The 13,165-nt window shown below is 44.6% G+C and overlaps 1 long non-coding RNA gene across 1 annotated transcript; it reads right to left on the reverse strand.

Annotated features, from left to right (window-relative positions):
- Positions 1 to 8,283: 8,283 nt before the first annotated feature.
- On the reverse strand, positions 8,284 to 12,837 carry LOC308581411. The gene is made up of 3 exons (XR_014005065.1): positions 12,549 to 12,837; positions 10,782 to 10,866; positions 8,284 to 8,536 (listed from the first exon to the last, which is right to left on the reverse strand). It is a non-coding gene; the product is annotated as an uncharacterized lncRNA (long non-coding RNA).
- Between the last annotated feature and the right edge of the window lie 328 nt (positions 12,838 to 13,165).

Here is a 13,165-nt window from a genome sequence, read left to right on the forward strand (position 1 = left end):
TCTTGAATTGTGGTGCCCAGAACTGGACACAGTACTCCAGGTGTGGTCTGACCAGAGCAGAATACAGTGGCACTATTACTTCCCTTGATCTAGATGCTATACTCCTATTGATGCAGCCCAGAATTGCATTGGCTTTTTTAGCTGCCGCGTCACACTGTTGGCTCATGTCAAGTTTGTGGTCAACCAAGACTCCTAGATCCTTTTCACATGTACTGCTCTCAAGCCAGGTGTCACCCATCTTGTATTTGTGCCTCTCATTTTTTTTGCCCAAGTGCAATACTTTACATTTCTCCCTGTTAAAATTCATTTTGTTTGTTTTTGCCCAGTTCTCTAATCTGTCAAGGTCGTTTTGAAGTGTGATCCTGTCCTCTGGGGTGTTAGCCACCCCTCCCAGTTTGGTGTCATCTGCAAATTTGATCAGGATGCCCTTGAGTCCATCATCCAAGTCGTTGATGATGATGTACTTGGTTTGCCCATAACGTTACACTAAAGCAAAGCTTAGCACAAACAGGCGGATTTCTAGAGCAGAGATAGGAGTGCAGTCGCCGCAACTGTCTCTCTGAGAACCTGCATGTTTGCTTGTTGGTGTGAAACCATGGTTTGGCTGGAAATGGGCAGAAACATTATCAATTGGAAGCATGTGGTTGCAAAATGCAGAATATAAGACTTCAGCAATATGCAATAGGAAACAGGCTTGGATAACATCCCTTGAGATGGAGGTCTTGTACAAGCAGGTCTCTCTTCAGATGTGAAATGTTGATGGTATATACTTTCTTCAGTAGGAACAACACACACACACACACACACACTTCCCCCTACCTCTGACCACACACCTGTGGTGTTTCCTGCATCTGAGATGCACCAGCCGAGTTTGGTGAATTTGAGTGTGCATCAAAACACGCTGTGTCTTCAAGGCAACGTTCCCAACTGCACCTGCCGGCAAATCAGATTGGGTAACCTTGGGTTTGCCCTTGACATTTCTCACATCCTCCTGTAGGGTGCAGAAGGGCGACAGGCAAAAACAGCAACAGGAAGAGCCCCCTTTTATGGGTCACCTGCCACAGTTCCTCCCGTCCATGGCCTTCCAGGCATCCGGCAGATTTCTGATTGTTCCTGCAGCTAATAAAGCCTTGAAACACTTGCCAGGGGGGAAAGAGGAGGGGGGGTTGTATCTGCAAGCCATCTTCCCACCATTGCTCCAGCCACTCCTTTCCCTTTCCATGGCTCCTTCCCAGTCTGTTAGGTAAAGGTAAAGGGACCCCTGACCATTAGGTCCAGTCGCGGACGACTCTGGGGTTGCGGCGCTCATCTTGCTTTATTGGCCGAGGGAGCCGGCGTACAGCTTCCGGGTCATGTGGCCAGCATGACTAAGCCGTTTCTGGCGAACCAGAGTAGCGCACGGAAACGCTGTCTACCTTCCCGCCGGAGCGGTACTTGCACTTTGTGCTTTTGAACTGCTAGGTTGGCAGGAGCAGGGACTGAGCACTGGGAATTCACCCCGTCGCGGGGATTCGAACCGCCAACCTTCTGATCGGCAAGCCCTAGGCTCTGTGGTTTAACCTACAGCCCCACTCATGTCCTTCCCTTTCCATGGCTCCTTCCCAGTCTGTTACAGTGGCGCAAAACTTGACTCTGTTCATTTGATTGACCACAAACTTTGAATAAATGAGGGGTCGGTGTGTTTTCCCCATTTTGCAAATTTCTTGGATGCAGGAGAGGAAAAGTTATTTGTACCACCACAGTCTTACCTTTTAAGGAATGGACTAAAAGGAAACCCATCTTGGTCTCTCCTTGTTACTGGTATCTTGAGGAAGGTGTTTTAGACTGAGCTGGGTCACAGTTCTACCAAGCTCAGCATTCTCGTTACATTGATTGGCAGCGGCTTCCTGGGGTTTGGCGCAAGACCTACTTGGGTGTAAGGGACACGGGTGGCACTATGGTCTAAACCACTGAGCCTCTTGGGCTTGCCGATCAGAAGGTTAGCAGTTTGAATCCCTGTGACGGGGTGAGCTCCTGCCAACCTAGCAGTTTGAAAGCACACCAGTGCAAGTAGATAAATAGGTACCACTGCGGCAGGAAGGTAAACAGCATTTCTGTGCGCTCTGGTTTCCGTCACAGTGTCCTGTTGCGCCAGAAGCAGTTTAGTCCTGCTGGCCATATGACCCAGAAAGCTGTCTGTGGACAAACACCGGCTCCCTCGGCCTTATAGCAAGATGAGCGCTGCAACTCCATATTCGCCTTTGACTGGACTTAACCGTCCAGGGGTCCTTTACCTTGGGTGTGCCTCAATGGGAGTCTTTTGCATGGAAAACATGAATTCAAGTATTGAGCTATGGCCTTTAAATGCCTTGTTAAAAGTGTTAGGGCTCCACTGTCAAACTGCTCAGAAATCCTTTCTGCTGTTTAGTTTTAATCTCCTTTCTTGTAACTCCATGCCCCTCTCCAGAGCAAGAGAAAACAAACCTGCTCCATCTTCATATTTGAAGTGGCTATCGTATCTACTCTCCGTCTCTTCTTTCCCAGGCTAAACATGCCCAGCTCCCTCAACCGTTCCACATAAGGCTTGGTTTCCAGACCCTTGACCATCTTGGACTCTGCACACATGGCTTGACCTCCCCACAAACAGGGTGGAATGAGTGCTCAAGAAACAGCGAACATCATATAAACATAGGCACCGACTCCATGGGGCCTGAGGGGGCCCGAGCCCCCTCATAAATTTGTTTGGGGGGCTCCGCCCCCCAATAATCTCGGGCGCCCCTCCAGCAGAGCGCCACCGCCGCCCCTCCCCCAGCCCAAAATGCACAGGGTCGGGCTGCATGCCTCCTGCCCTCCCTCCCGAGCAAAAGCTCCACCCAATTTCCTTCGGAGCTGATTAATAGGCGCAGCACGCTCTCCCCTATTCGCTCACGAGGAGGCGGCGCCACTTTATCTGCATATTCATGAGCTTATTAATTATTCATGAGCTTTCGCGGGCTCCCCCAATATTTTTAATAAGTCGGCGCCCCTGCATATAAACCTCCCCACAAACACCCCAAAATGAAAAACCCTACAGAAATGTATAAGGAAGCTAATTCTGTACATGGGGTAAAATGTTATAAATTCAGGACCATGACACAGGTCAACTCCCAAATTTCTTGTTGCTTTTTAAAAGTTCATAAACAGGCTGGTGTCTGTTTCTTCATTGACAGGGATTTTTCCAAGGGTTCAAACCCTGCTCAGCCATGAAGCCCACTGGGTGATCTTGGGCCAAGCCACTGTCTCTCTGCCAGACCCCACAGTGTTGTTGTGAGGATAGAATCAGGAAGGGACTCTAACGTCCAGTGGTTTGTTAGCCCCCAAATGTAAAAATGAGCGAGGTCCCAGCTAAAGAAGAATGGTCACTTAAGCCGATGGAATATGCGCAGCTTGCAGGTTCAACATACAGAATAAGAGGAGGAGAAGAACATATGTTTAAAGAAGAAAGGTAAATGTTTATTGAATATATGGGGGGGCGATTGTGTACACTTGAAAATGCTGGCCGCATTAAGATAAATCCAAGAGTGTAAATAAGTTTTGATGGATGTAATAATGGAATACTGAATGGTTTAGTTTATGTAAAATATGCAGGGATTTATGGCATGCAAAATGAACCATGGAAAGAGAAGAAGGGAAGTCACTGATATGTTATGGATGTTTAAATGTGTATTCAAAATTGTAAAACAGAAAATTTAATTGTGTGTGTGTGTGAATGAGAGAGACATGAATCATGCATGCCACCTTCAGCTCCTTGCAGGAAAAGGTGGGATAAAAATGCAATCATAAAATAGTAGGAAGACTATTATTATGATGTGTATCTGAAGAAGTGTGCATGCACACGAAAGCTCATACCAATAACAAACTTTGTTGGTCTCTAAGGTGCTACTGGAAGGAATTTTGTTTTGTTTTGTTTTGACTACGGCAGACCAACGTGGCTACCTACCTGTAACTATTATTATTATTATTATTATTATCCCTTATCTTGAAGATGGGATGAGACTTTGTGGCAGAAGTGAGATTTGAATTCGGATCCTGACATAAAAAAAGAGAGAGTGAATAAACCACTGAATAGACAGCAAGGTACACTAGGCTGTGGTTAGCAGGTGGGTGGGTGAGTGATCAGGTTATTTGGGGGGGGGTCAGATGACCTTGATTTCCACCAGGCCGAGGTTGTTTACAACAGGAGCAGGGTAAATTTGGGGAGGGGGCACTGTCAAAGAGTAGGGAGGTGTGAATGCCCCATTGTTGGAGGAGAGCTGATGGGTCCTTTTGGAGGTGGGCAGTGGGGAGGGGCGTGCAACCCTCCCAATAGGCCAGAGAGAGGATAAGGAGTCCAGGAAACCAACCCAACAGGAGAGCTATCAAGGCTTTGGCAAGAGCCATTGATAAGGTGACAACTCACTCTGCAAGATAATGGAGACCGAAGGCCCTTTGATACATTGTCCTGGTCCCAGAACATTGACACCTCTAGGGCCAAGGGGAGGGAGATGCTGAGAGAGAAGGGAGAGAACTTGACTCCTGCGGTTTTATCTCTTGCCCATCAGTTGGGTTTTGTTCCTTTTATAGGCCTTGATGAGCACTAAATGTCAATCCAGGGTAGTACTGGAAGTCTGGGGAGGGAGAAGGAAGGATTCCCGAGCCCTCTGGGAAGGATCTAGCCATTTCCAGGGGTACTGGTGGAAGAAAGGGAATAAGGACTTTTGGAATCCTGGCTCCCATCATCTCCAGCCAGCAGGTTCAATGGTGAGCGATGATGAAGTCCCATTAGCTCCAACAGCTTCTGGTGGGTCACAGCTTGCCCACCCTCACAGCCCTGAAGTAAGAAATCCGATATATCTGTATTCCAAGCGGATTCTTAGCCAACTGAACAAAAAATAAAAACAAAAACTGATTATTATTATTATTATTATTATTATTATTATTATTTATTATTATTATTATTATTATTATTATTATAGTAACTTGTTACCCATAGGTCTCCAAGCAGCTAGCAACAAATTTTTAAAAATGAACACATTATACCATTAAAAGAATTCATTCTAAATACCTTCCGTTAAGAAAAACAACCATAGCAGCCACAGGAAAGCTGAAGAAGATTTTTACAACACAATCCCAGGCATGTCTACTCGGAAGTAAGTCCCTCTGGGTTCAGCAGGGCTTACTCCCATGTAAGTGCAGCTGCAATCATTGTTTTGGGAAACATTCTCCTGAAGAGGATCAAGTCCATGCTTGCTTACTTGAAACCATTGAATTAAATGGGATTGCTTTCTGAGTAGACCTGCTTTAGGTAGCATTGCTCTGAGCATCTTAAATATAGCCAAAGCAGGGTTGTTGTTTTTGTAAACTGATTTGTAGAAATATTTAAAATAAAATAAAATATATAATAACGCAGGCCGATGAGCAGTGCTGTGAATCTTACTCCACCCACTCACAATGATTCTTTCTTCTCTTGAAATACTGAACAGGGTCTTTGCCAATATTATACATTCTCTTCTTTGGCGATCACTCGTAGCCAAGTAAGATTGTCTTCCATGAGCACGATCTTAACAGTGTGTCCACAAGTCACTGCTGAGGCAAATTCCACACAACCTTCCACAGTGGGTTCACAAGTTTCCGGGTGGGAGTTGTACATGGTGAGGGTTTGCCAAGTGTGCCTTCCTCTTAGCATGTTTCTCCCTTGCGTCCTGAGTTCGAGTGTCTTCAAAGCCCATGACACCTTTGGTAAAGGCTGTTCTCCAACTGGAGCACTCGCAGGCCAGTGTTTCCCAGTTGTCAGTGTTTATATTACATTTTTTTAGATTTGCTTTGAGACAGTCTTTAAACCTCTTTTGTTGACCACCAGCATTACGCTTTCCATTATTAAGTTCGGAATAGAATACAGTGGTACCTTGGATTAAGTACTTAATTCGTTCTGGAGGTCTGTTCTTAACCTGAAACTGTTCTTAACCTGAAGCATCACTTTAGCTAATGGGGCCTCCTGCTGCCACCGCGCCACCAGAGCACAATTTCTGTTCTCATCCTGAAGCAAAGTTCTTAACCTAAGGTACTATTTCTGGGTTAGCGGAGCCTGTAACCTGAAGCGTATGTAACCTGAAGCGTATGTAACCTGAGGTACCACTGTAGTTGCTTTGGAAGACAATCATCAGGCATCCGAACAACATGACCAGTCCAACGAAGTTGATGTTGAAGAATCCTTACTTCAACACTGGTGATCTTTACTTCTTCCAGTACACTGGTATTAGTTTGCCTGTCTTCCTAAGTGATGTGTAAAAAATTTCGGAGATGCCGTTGATGGAATCTTTCAAGGAGTGGGGGGAGGGACTTTTTCCAACCAGAGGGCCACATTAACTTCTGGTTTCTATGCATTCACTCATACCATTCTATCCACTATTCAGATTTTGAAGAAGCATTATCACAGGGAAAGTCCCATGAGGACAATGCATTTCAGAAGAGTACAAAGCAGGGCTGGTGAGGAATGTGGTTCAAGAAGGGTGTGGCTTAGTTCCAACAGAAGAGTCCAAGGGCTGATACAAAGACCTGAAGGACTACACCTGGACTACACCTGGGCGAGACGGTTGCTCATCCCTGTTCTACAAGATAATGGAGATCAACAACAATGCATTGTGTAATAGTTCATGCCAGAAAGCCAGGAAAGAGAGAGAGATTCTTGGTTTCTGCCAGAATCAGGGGCGAGTTAATGCGTCCAAAATCCAGTGATAAGCAGGCACCGAGTTCATTGCACCAGGACAAAATGGATCCGATTTAGACCAACCATACAGCTTGCGGCTGCTGCTGCAAAACGTCACCTTGCCATGCAATTTTAAGCCAACAGATCTGGCTAAACAAGGGTGTAATCTGGGGTAGGGTAGTGTAGTTGTGGTTACAGTATCAACTAGTGAGAACAGGATTCAAAATCTCTCCTCAGCCTGTGAAGGTTCCTGGCGGCACCTTTGGCTAGTCCAACACACACACACTCTTGCAAGTCTAAAACAAGGATTACCTCCATAAATATTGCTCTACGCTCCACAGGGAGAGACTTAAAAGTGAGAAATCAATAGTCACACTGCAGCACAGGAAGATATACAGCAATGCGCCTAATACTCATTTCTACCTTTTTTTTTTTTTTACTCTCTTTATTTTGCCTGCCCTTCTGCAAAAGTTCCAGGCCTAGGCATTCTGTCTCAGCCTACCATGGGTAGGCAAACTAAGGCCCGAGGGCCAGATCCGGCCCAATCACCTTCTAAATCCAGCCTGCGGACGGTCTGGGAATCAGCGTGTTTTTACATGAGTAGAATGTGTGCTTTTGAAAAAAATTAATGCATCTTTGGGTTATTTGTGGGGCATAGGAATTAGTTCATCCCCCCCCCCCAATAATATAGTCTGGCCCTCCACAAGGTCTGAGGGACAGTGGACCGGCCCCCTGCTGAAAAAGTTTGCTGACCCCTGGCCTATCCTATCACACAAGGTATAAAAGGGGGGGGGAACCCATTTTCTTGGAGGTGCCTGGGTTTAGGAAACTTAGAGGTCGCATCCTGTAACTTAGATATCACCTAATCACTGACATGTGGGGAAAGGTGTTGCTACTCAACTGGAAGCGTTAAGAAGCACTGTTTCAAAGGCTGATTCTATGTGCAGGCGTCTTCTCAGTTTTTAATTTAATTCTTTCCTTCTTTTAACATTTTATGTATCATTTTCCATTTTACAACAAACATAACATTTTCCGCATCTATTTTCAATATCTCATTTCGACCTCCTTCCCCCTCTTTCTGCAGCTGCTTATATTTATAGATTCAGGTAGATAGCCGTGTTGGTCTGACACAGTTATCCTTAAATGAATTGATATTTTTAGAGGTCAACCATATGCCAAGATATTTGATCTTTTTCACTGCCATAATTTCTATTTTATTTTGTAGATCTTCAATTTGTTTTTAATCCATATTTCTGACCAACATTTTGTTTTTGGCTTTATTTAATTTGAAACCTGCCAATTGCCCGAACCCTCCAATTACTTCCAGTGATCCAATTACACTGGTCTGAGGTTCTTCTAATGTTAAGACCACATTGTCTGCAAATACTTTAAGCTTGTATTCATTTGTGCACAAATGAAAAAAATTAAAAATTGTCCAGTAGCACCTTATAGACCAACTAAGTTGTATCTGAAGAAGTGTGCATGCACACGAAAGCTTATACCAGAACAAACTTAGTTGGTGTATAAGGTGATACTGGACAATTTTTTAATGCTTATATTTATAATACTTTTACTGCATTTCCAAGTTAAACCTAATTATTATTTATTTCATTTCATTCAATAATTGTTACATCACTGCATGTCTTTACATCAATCCTGCTAATGATTTAATCTGTTTACAAGGATTCTGAAAATATATTCTAAATGATTTCCACTATCTATAAAATACTTTGTCTTGATTTCTTATTCTTCCAGTAAGTTTCGCTATTTCTGCATATTCCAATAGTTTTTGTTGCCATTCTTCTTTGGTCAGGACTTTTGTTTTCTTTCCACCTTTGGGCAAATATCGTATGAGCTGCTGTAGTTGCATACATAAATAAACTTTTATGTCAAAATAAAAAAATTCCTTCCTGTAGCACCTTAAAGACCAACTAAGTTAGTTCTTGGTATAAGCTTTCGTGTGCATGCACACTTCTTCAGATACACTGAAGATACACTGCATGCACACGAAAGCTTACACCAAGAACTAACTTAGTTGGTCTTTAAGGTGCTACAGGAAGGAATTTTTTTATTTTGACTATGGCAGACCAACACGGCTACCCATCTGTAACTGAAACTTTTATGTTGTTTAGGTATCTCTAATCCCATTATTCCCAAAAGGAAAGCTTCTGGTTTTCTTAAGAAAAGTTATCTTAAACTCCCCCCCACCCAACTCATTATATATATTTTAAATGTAATCCTTAATGTAACTTAACTCAAGATACAGCTGGAGCTAGGTTCAGTTCTGTGAATCATCTCTAAGGCCATGATCCCATGCATACTTACTTAGGAGTAAACCCCACCAAATGCAGTACGACACACTGGAGAGGTGTAGGATTGTGCTACAGATTAAAAAGGTAAAGGACCCCTGACAGTTAAGTCCAGTCGCAAATGACTCTGGGGTTGCGGCGCTCATCTCGCTTTACTGGCCAAGGGGAGCCGGCGTTTGTCTGCAGATAGTTTTTCTGGGTCATGCGGCCAGCATGACTAAGCCGCTTCTTGCGAACCAGAGCAGCGCACAGAAACGCCGTTTACCTTCCCGCCGGAGCGGTACCTATTTATCTACTTGCACTTTGACGTGCTTTGGAACTGCTAGGTTGGCAGGAGCAGGGACCAAGCAATGGGAGCTCACCCCGTCACAGGGATTCGAACCACCGACCTTCCGATCGGCAAGCCCTAGGCTCAGTGGTTTAGACCACAGCACCACCCACATCCCGCCGTGCTACAGATTAAAAAAGAAGGTTTTTTGGGTGGGTGGGAAATGGGGAGAAACTGCACACAGCTCACTTGGTAGAGCACAATAAACTTAATCTGAGGGTCTTGGGTTCAAGTCCCACTTGGGCAAAAGATTCCTGCATTGCAGAAGTTTGGCCTAGATGATCCTTGTGGGTCTCTTCCATAGCTGTCAACTTTTCCCTTTTCCTGCGAGGAATCCTATTTGGAATAAGGGAATTTCCCTTAAAAAAGGTAAAAGTTGACAGCTATGGTCTCTTCCAACTTTATGATTGTAGTCTATGATAAACCTGTGAGGAAAGAGATGAATTTGGGAAGGCAGCAACTCAAAAACTCTGCCCAGTTTGGATTTCATGGCACATCTTAGATACGCATTGTGTTGCGGACACGGGAATAACAGACTCAACACTAAGGTCTCATATTGAATGTAACTGATTTGTAGAAAAGACTTTACAACCTTAAAAAAGAGACAATGCATGTTCTTTTGTAAACCAAGAAAATCTTGAAGAAGAAGAACACAGTGCAATTGATACCCATTACTTGGGAGTAAACCCAAGAAGTAGAGGTAACAGATATGCCTAGGATTGCATACTATTGTTTGGAAACAAGACTCTAAGCTCCAATATTATGGGAGACAGAAAATTATTTCTGTCCAAATTCTTCACACTCATACATAATTTGATATACCTCTATCATGGCTGCACCCACCCCTGGTCACCTTTTTCTTAAATTTCCTCTCTGTTCACTGACAGGAACTCAGGCTGCAAACCTAACCATGACTACTCAAAGGTAAGCCCCACTGAATTCAATGGGACTTACTCCCAGGTAAGCAGGACTAGAATTGCAGCCTCAGTAAGTTTTACTTCTGAGTAAACACGCACAGGACTGGGCTTCACACCTGCAGCTGAAATGTTTGTACTGTGGGAATGTACTGATTTAATGTTCATGACTTATATACTCATGTTTTTTAATTGTTGAATGGAATTCCCCCCCCCCCAAAATTAGGTAGCAAATTGAAATTTTATTGAGTCAGTTTCATTTTTGTTATATTCCCCCCACTCCCTGCTTAACTTGTCTTTGCAGTCTCAGATAGATATACTGAAGAGCAAGGCTCCAAATCTATCCACCTCTTTTAACTCAATTAGAAATTATGAGAACACATGTACAGTATAGGATTGTGCTGTTAGGCTGTAGTTGCTGCCATTACAGTTGTTTGCAAAGGCATGGAGAACAGCAAATTCGCCTACACAAACCATGAAAGAAATTGCTCTTGGGGTCCGTTTACCCTTTACCTTTTTAAGCTTACCCAGCTATTGAGATTCATGGGAAGGAAGACGCAGTTCAGAAGAGACCAATTGTTTTCATTCATCCAAATTGGGATCAATAGAGACCTAAAGCATTAGCAAAAAATAAACAGCCTGGCAATAACTCGGAAATGGATTTTGTTTACATCCTAGCTGCAGAATTTATCTGTTTTCTCAGACAACCTGGCACATTATTATTATTATTATTATTATTATTATTATTATTATTATTAAAACGGCAATTATTTTTATCCTTTTATTTATTGCATGGTTGCAGAGGATGGGAAATGGTTTTTCTTCTAATTGTCTATTTTATTCTGTACCAAATAAAAATTAAAAGTGCTTAAATTTTATATAAAATTCCAGCCAGCTCCCATCTGTGCAGTGGTTAAGAGCGCTGGTGTAGGACTTGAGGAGGGTTCCAATCCCCACTTACACATGAAACTTGCTGGCTGACCCAGATCCAATCACTTTCCCCACCCCACAAGGTTGTTGTGAGAATAACACAGGGAGACCCACGCAAAATACCTTGAGCTCCTTAGAGAAAAAGTGAGATATGAATGCAATAAATGGATGCCTTACTAAACAAGCTTGTTTTGTCCTGACACTCCCACCTTCGGCCACTAGGCAACACTTCCAACACACCCATTCCCCCAGACTGGAGGGGCAGCCAAATCAGGGATAGGCAACCTGTGGCCCTCCGGGTGGTGTCTGACCCCCAACTACTGCCAGCCAGCAGGCCCAATGGTCACAGGTGGATGGGGATTATAGAAAAAAACATTCTGGAGGGCCACAGGCCCCTCTACTCCTGAGATGGAAATCTTTACCTGTTGAACCTCTGCCTGCCATTGACAGAGCTCTGCCAGAAAGAAAAAACGTTAACCACTGTTCCCCCTATAAGCAAAGAAATTATGGTATTTCTGCTGGCCATTGTTCATAAGCAATGCTCTTTTTTTCTGGTGTATGCATAACCCTAAACATTTTGTGAATCTAGGTTGGGCCCAGGGCCGGATTTGGGTTTGATGAGGCCCTAAGCTACTGGCCCTTTATATGACCAGCTGTCCTTTGTCAACAACAAATTGTCCCTGTTTTTTTGTGTTGAATATATGCTATATGGTAATTTATGGACCTAATAAGGTATCTAAAGCCATTTGCACATAACAAAATATGTAATATTTTTGGAAATGTACATCCAGGGTTTTTTCCTTTAAATTTTTTTGGGGGCCCTCAGAGAGTGGACCCCTAAGCTACAGCTTGCTTAGCTTATACTGTACGTAAATCCGGCACTGGTTTGGCCTCACTGAGGGGCAGTATTTCAATATGAGTAGGAAAACGAGAGTATCCCTGTTCATAACCCATTAATTAATATTAACCCCTTCCCTCCTGAACCAGCCCTCCATGGCCCAAGCTCCCCACCAACCCTCCCAGGAACCCCAAAAGCGCCCACCCACCTCCTCCCCATCCAACAGGGCGCCCTCTTTTGAGCCTTCTCAACTCCTCCTCCCTTTGGCTTTGAAGCCCCCCAGATCCTTTGCCCCTCTCACAGGGCCATCTCTCCCCCCCCCACACACCCCCTCCAGGGGTAGAGGCCCGAGCTCTATTGTCTAGGTCTGAATGGGCCATATGGGGCTGCAGAATGGCCGGGCCCTGCTGAGCATTGTTGGGTCCATGGCATTGGCGGTGGTTGGGGGGCTGCTGGCCCTTTGAAGCTGGGGAGGGGGAGGGCAATGGGGATCTTCACTCCCGATCTACTCCCCTTTGACCAATACCTGGCAGCAAGGAGGGGTGGGCGCGCAGGATCTCTTTAAGCCGGAGGGGCGGGGCAGCTTTCAGGATGGCCCCAAAGGCTTTCAAATCCGCCCCACCGGTGGAGGTCGGAGAAGCTCTGCAAGCTTCTGCCTGGGCTGGGCGTCTGGGGACACTTCTCGCCACTTCGGGGTCTTTGGGACCTTGCATATTCGGCTGGTCTCTTCTTCAGCCAGCTGCACACCTTGACTTCAACTTATAGACAGAGCGGATCTATTCTGCATCCTTTCCTCACATCTCACTTTGCACCGGGATTCTTGGACCCAGACTTGGAGGCACCAAGTCTGCTAACTTTTTAAAAAGAATTAGCTGCTGGTCAGCTGGTTGATCAGATCTTTTCAGCTTTTTTTTTTTTGCTTCCAGCTTTCTCTATTTTTTCTCTCTTCACCCCTGGGCCTGACTGAGCGAACTGTGAGTGCTACTAAAGTTGGCTTCCATTTAGGGGTCTCTCTGTGGTGGTGGCAACATCCTTTGAGTGGCTGCAAGAGCAGAAGAAAAGAGAGAAATCTGATTTGGGGAAGAAGGACCTAGGGAGGTTTTTTGGGGCTGCGTTTCTTTGGACTGTCTGAACTTCTGCGAG

Source organism: Podarcis bocagei, assembly GCF_964188305.1.
Source record: "Podarcis bocagei genome assembly, chromosome: 2".
Classification (NCBI taxonomy): Eukaryota; Metazoa; Chordata; class Lepidosauria; order Squamata; family Lacertidae; genus Podarcis; species Podarcis bocagei.